The following is a 6,197-nucleotide window of genomic DNA, read 5'->3' on the forward strand; positions in this document are numbered from 1 at the left end:
CAAGTACGGAGGGAACAGCGCGGCTAAGGGCTCGAAACAAACCCTAAACCGCGCCAAGTACGGAGGGAACAGCGCGGCTAAGGGCTCGAAACAAACCCTGAACCGCGCCAAGTACGGAAGGAACGGCGCGGAGAGGGCTCGAGACAAAGCTCGACCCTAAACCGCGCCAAGTACGGAGGGAACAGCGCGGCTAAGGGCTCGAAACAAACCCTGAACCGCGCCAAGTACGAAAGGAACGGCGCGCAGTAGGGGTTTAAAACAAAGCTGGTCCCAAAATCGCGCCAAGTACGAAAGGAACAGCGCGGTCGAGACTCGGAAGAAAAAGCTTTCAAAGTGTCGTAGCACGATGCACACTGCTGTTCGTGTGGAACAAACGTGACTACCGTGCTGTACGGTGGAGTTCTGTGCGCAAAAGCGGCGCGTGTGTTTCTAAGCACCACAGCGTTGTGTCAAAAAAGAGGTGCCTGAGAGAAACGCATGCGACTGCCGTGCTTTGCGGCATAGCACCGTGCGCAAAAACGGTGCGCATGCAAGAGGTGTCAGAGCAAGCGAACTTGTGCCACGAGCAACAGGTCACTAAAAGCCTATAGATGACGGTGTTGGAGGAAAAGAAAAATATCGAGAAAGCACTGCGGTGTGCCGTGCGTAGGGACGGGCGCGCGTGCCACATGCCGCCGAAATATGGGTGTCGGAGAAAACAGAGTGCCGCGCGTAACGAGGGGCGCGCGTGTTACAGAGAGATATGCCCAAACGCATGAAAGTGTACGCAGGTGTCCTAAGGCAGTTTTTTTTTTTTTTTTCCTCATTTTGATGTCGCCCCGGCTGACGCGGTTTTCGTTTTTCCGTGCCGCCCCGGCTGACGCAGTTTTTGCGCCGCCCCGGCTGACGCGGTTTTTGCGCCGCCCCGGCTGACGCGGTTTTCGCGCCGCCCCGGCTGACGCGGTTTTCGCGCCGCCCCGGCTGACGCGGTTCGGACTTTGCACTTTTTGGCTGTGCCTGGCTGGCGGCCCACTCACTCGATCGCCAGGTCTGTTTGCCCCGGTGGTTCCACCGCCAGGCTTAAGCGCGAACTTTTTTTGTTTGTTTTCTTTTGATTAAGCGCAAGCTTTTTTCTTTGTTTTCTTTTGATTAAGCGCGGGCTTTTTTCTTTGTTTTTTTTTTTTATTTCGCCCCGGCAGACGCGGTTTTTGCGCCGCCCCGGCTGACGCGGTTTTTGCCGCCCCGGCTGACGCAGTTCGGACTTAGCACTTTTCGGCTGTGCCTGGCTGGCGGCCCACTCACTCGATCGCCATGTCTGTTTGCCACAGTTTTCCCGGTGGTGCCGCACCCGGGCTCGCCCCGGCTGACGCAGTTTTCGCGCCGCCCCGGCTGACGCGGTTTCGTGCCGCCCCGGCAGACGCGGTTTTCGCGCCGCCCCGGCTGACGCGGTTTTTGCGTCGCCCCGGCTGACACGGTTCGGACTTTGCACTTTTCGGCTGTGCCTGGCTGGCGGCCCACTCACTCGATCGCCATGTCTGTTTGCCACAGTTTTCCCGGTGGTGCCGCACCCGGGCTCGCCCCGGCTGACGCAGTTTTCGCGCCGCCCCGGCTGACGCGGTTTCGTGCCGCCCCGGCAGACGCGGTTTTCGCGCCGCCCCGGCTGACGCGGTTTCGTGCCGCCCCGGCAGACGCAGTTCGGACTTAGCACTTTTCGGCTGTGCCTGGCTGGCGGCCCACTCACTCGATCGCCATGTCTGTTTGCCACAGTTTTCCCGGTGGTGCCGCACCCGGGCTCGCCCCGGCTGACGCAGTTTTCGCGCCGCCCCGGCTGACGCGGTTTCGTGCCGCCCCGGCAGACGCGGTTTTCGCGCCGCCCCGGCTGACGCGGTTTCGTGCCGCCCCGGCAGACGCAGTTCGGACTTAGCACTTTTCGGCTGTGCCTGGCTGGCGGCCCACTCACTCAATCGCCATGTCTGTTTGCCACAGTTTTCCCGGTGGTGCCGCACCCGGGCTCGCCCCGGCTGACGCAGTTTTCGCGCCGCCCCGGCTGACGCGGTTTCGTGCCGCCCCGGCAGACGCGGTTTTCGCGCCGCCCCGGCTGACGCGGTTTCGTGCCGCCCCGGCAGACGCAGTTCGGACTTAGCACTTTTCGGCTGTGCCTGGCTGGCGGCCCACTCACTCGATCGCCATGTCTGTTTGCCACAGTTTTCCCGGTGGTGCCGCACCCGGGCTCGCCCCGGCAGACGCGTTTTTTTTTTTCTTTCGCCCCGGCTGACGCAGTTTTCGCGCCGCCCCGGCTGACGCGGTTTCGTGCCGCCCCGGCAGACGCGGTTTTTTGCGCCGCCCCGGCTGACGCGGTTTTTGCCGCCCCGGCTGACGCAGTTCGGACTTAGCACTTTTCGGCTGTGCCTGGCTGGCGGCCCACTCACTCGATCGCCATGTCTGTTTGCCACAGTTTTCCCGGTGGTGCCGCACCCGGGCTCGCCCCGGCTGACGCAGTTTTCGCGCCGCCCCGGCTGACGCGGTTTCGTGCCGCCCCGGCAGACGCGGTTTTCGCGCCGCCCCGGCTGACGCGGTTTCGTGCCGCCCCGGCAGACGCAGTTCGGACTTAGCACTTTTCGGCTGTGCCTGGCTGGCGGCCCACTCACTCGATCGCCATGTCTGTTTGCCACAGTTTTCCCGGTGGTGCCGCACCCGGGCTCGCCCCGGCTGACGCAGTTTTCGCGCCGCCCCGGCTGACGCGGTTTCGTGCCGCCCCGGCAGACGCGGTTTTCGCGCCGCCCCGGCTGACGCGGTTTCGTGCCGCCCCGGCAGACGCAGTTCGGACTTAGCACTTTTCGGCTGTGCCTGGCTGGCGGCCCACTCACTCGATCGCCATGTCTGTTTGCCACAGTTTTCCCGGTGGTGCCGCACCCGGGCTCGCCCCGGCAGACGCGTTTTTTTTTTTCTTTCGCCCCGGCTGACGCAGTTTTCGCGCCGCCCCGGCTGACGCGGTTTCGTGCCGCCCCGGCAGACGCGGTTTTTTTGCACCGCCCCGGCTGACGCGGTTTTTGCCGCCCCGGCTGACGCAGTTCGGACTTGGCACTTTTTGGCTGAGCCTGGCTGGTGGCCCACTCACTCGATCGCCATGTCTGTTAGCCACAGTTTTCCCGGTGGTGCCGCACCCGGGCTCGCCCCGGCTGACGCAGTTTTCGCGCCGCCCCGGCAGACGCGGTTTTCGCGCCGCCCCGGCTGACGCGGTTTTTGCCGCCCCGGCTGACGCAGTTCGGACTTGGCACTTTTTGGGCTGAGCCTGGCTGGCGGCCCACTCACTCGATCGCCATGTCTGTTTGCCACAGTCTTCCCGGTGGTGCCGCACCCGGGCTCGCCCCGGCAGACGCGTTTTTTTTTTCTTTCGCCCCGGCAGACGTGGTTCCCCCCCCCCCTTTTCGCTCGCCCCGGCTGACGAGGTTTTCGCGCCGCCCCGGCTGACGCAGTTTTCGCGCCGCCCCGGCTGACGCGGTTTCGTGCCGCCCCGGCTGACGCGGTTTTCGCGCCGCCCCGGCTGACGCGGTTTTTGCGTCGCCCCGGCTGACACGGTTCGGACTTTGCACTTTTCGGCTGTGCCTGGCTGGCGGCCCACTCACTCGATCGCCATGTCTGTTTGCCACAGTTTTCCCGGTGGTGCCGCACCCGGGCTCGCCCCGGCTGACGCAGTTTTCGCGCCGCCCCGGCTGACGCGGTTTCGTGCCGCCCCGGCAGACGCGGTTTTCGCGCCGCCCCGGCTGACGCGGTTTCGTGCCGCCCCGGCAGACGCAGTTCGGACTTAGCACTTTTCGGCTGTGCCTGGCTGGCGGCCCACTCACTCGATCGCCATGTCTGTTTGCCACAGTTTTCCCGGTGGTGCCGCACCCGGGCTCGCCCCGGCTGACGCAGTTTTCGCGCCGCCCCGGCTGACGCGGTTTCGTGCCGCCCCGGCAGACGCGGTTTTCGCGCCGCCCCGGCTGACGCGGTTTCGTGCCGCCCCGGCAGACGCAGTTCGGACTTAGCACTTTTCGGCTGTGCCTGGCTGGCGGCCCACTCACTCGATCGCCATGTCTGTTTGCCACAGTTTTCCCGGTGGTGCCGCACCCGGGCTCGCCCCGGCAGACGCGTTTTTTTTTTTTCTTTCGCCCCGGCTGACGCAGTTTTCGCGCCGCCCCGGCTGACGCGGTTTCGTGCCGCCCCGGCAGACGCGGTTTTTTGCGCCGCCCCGGCTGACGCGGTTTTTGCCGCCCCGGCTGACGCAGTTCGGACTTAGCACTTTTCGGCTGTGCCTGGCTGGCGGCCCACTCACTCGATCGCCATGTCTGTTTGCCACAGTTTTCCCGGTGGTGCCGCACCCGGGCTCGCCCCGGCTGACGCAGTTTTCGCGCCGCCCCGGCTGACGCGGTTTCGTGCCGCCCCGGCAGACGCGGTTTTCGCGCCGCCCCGGCTGACGCGGTTTCGTGCCGCCCCGGCAGACGCAGTTCGGACTTAGCACTTTTCGGCTGTGCCTGGCTGGCGGCCCACTCACTCGATCGCCATGTCTGTTTGCCACAGTTTTCCCGGTGGTGCCGCACCCGGGCTCGCCCCGGCTGACGCAGTTTTCGCGCCGCCCCGGCTGACGCGGTTTCGTGCCGCCCCGGCAGACGCGGTTTTCGCGCCGCCCCGGCTGACGCGGTTTCGTGCCGCCCCGGCAGACGCAGTTCGGACTTAGCACTTTTCGGCTGTGCCTGGCTGGCGGCCCACTCACTCGATCGCCATGTCTGTTTGCCACAGTTTTCCCGGTGGTGCCGCACCCGGGCTCGCCCCGGCAGACGCAGTTTTCGCGCCGCCCCGGCAGACGCGGTTTTCGCGCCGCCCCGGCTGACGCGGTTTTTGCCGCCCCGGCTGACGCAGTTCGGACTTGGCACTTTTTGGGCTGAGCCTGGCTGGCGGCCCACTCACTCGATCGCCATGTCTGTTTGCCACAGTCTTCCCGGTGGTGCCGCACCCGGGCTCGCCCCGGCAGACGCGTTTTTTTTTCTTTCGCCCCGGCAGACGTGGTTCCCCCCCCCCCTTTTCGCTCGCCCCGGCTGACGAGGTTTTCGCGCCGCCCCGGCTGACGCAGTTTTCGCGCCGCCCCGGCTGACGCGGTTTCGTGCCGCCCCGGCTGACGCGGTTTTCGCGCCGCCCCGGCTGACGCGGTTTTTGCGTCGCCCCGGCTGACACGGTTCGGACTTTGCACTTTTCGGCTGTGCCTGGCTGGCGGCCCACTCACTCGATCGCCATGTCTGTTTGCCACAGTTTTCCCGGTGGTGCCGCACCCGGGCTTGCCCCGGCAGACGCGTTTTTTTTTTTTCTTTTCGCCCCGGCTGACGCAGTTTTCGCCCCGCCCCGGCTGACGCGGTTTCGTGCCGCCCCGGCAGACGCGGTTTTTTGCGCCGCCCCGGCTGACGCGGTTTTTGCCGCCCCGGCTGACGCAGTTCGGACTTTGCACTTTTTGGCTGAGCCTGGCTGGCGGCCCACTCACTCGATCGCCATGTCTGTTTGCCACAGTTTTCCCGGTGGTGCCGCACCCGGGCTCGCCCCGGCAGACGCGTTTTTTTTTTTCCTTCGCCCCGGCAGACGTGGTTCCCCCCCCCCCCTCCGTCTTTCTTTTTGTTTTTTTTTTCGCCGCGGCTGAAGTGGATTTTTCGGTGCCTCGACGCCCCGGTAGTCGCGGTTTTTCCGTTTCCGCACGGCCCCGGCTGACGCTGCTCGGTCACAGTCGCCTTTTGTGAGGATTGCAGACTTCTTGAGCGCGGGTGTTTTTTTTTTGTTGTTGTTGTTGTTTTATTACGCATTCGCTCCAGCAGACGCTGTTTAGACTTTTTGTTTCCTCTTTTATCCTGCGACGAGGTGACGAGGTTTATTCGGTGCCCCGCCGCCCCGGCTGAAGTGATTTTTCCTGTCCCGTGCCGCCCCGGCTGACGCGGTTGGGACTTCGCGTTTGTTCGGCCGCCACGGGTTTTGGCGCACTCGCTCGGTTGCTTGTTGTTGCCACTTGTTGCGAACCCAGGTTTCTTGAGCGAGCGCGGGCGTTTTTTCTTCCTTTCTTTCTTTGTTCTATGTGTTAGCGAATCGGCCTTTAATATCACACGAGGACTCACAACCAACAATTTTCAGTTTGAAGTGTAAAAAATCTGCAGGTGTTGACGTAACTGACTTGCCCCGTACCCTTGAGTACATCCATGAAG

This window comes from Rhipicephalus microplus, unplaced genomic scaffold (assembly GCF_043290135.1).
Source record: "Rhipicephalus microplus isolate Deutch F79 unplaced genomic scaffold, USDA_Rmic scaffold_651, whole genome shotgun sequence".
Lineage (NCBI taxonomy): Eukaryota > Metazoa > Arthropoda > Arachnida > Ixodida > Ixodidae > Rhipicephalus > Rhipicephalus microplus.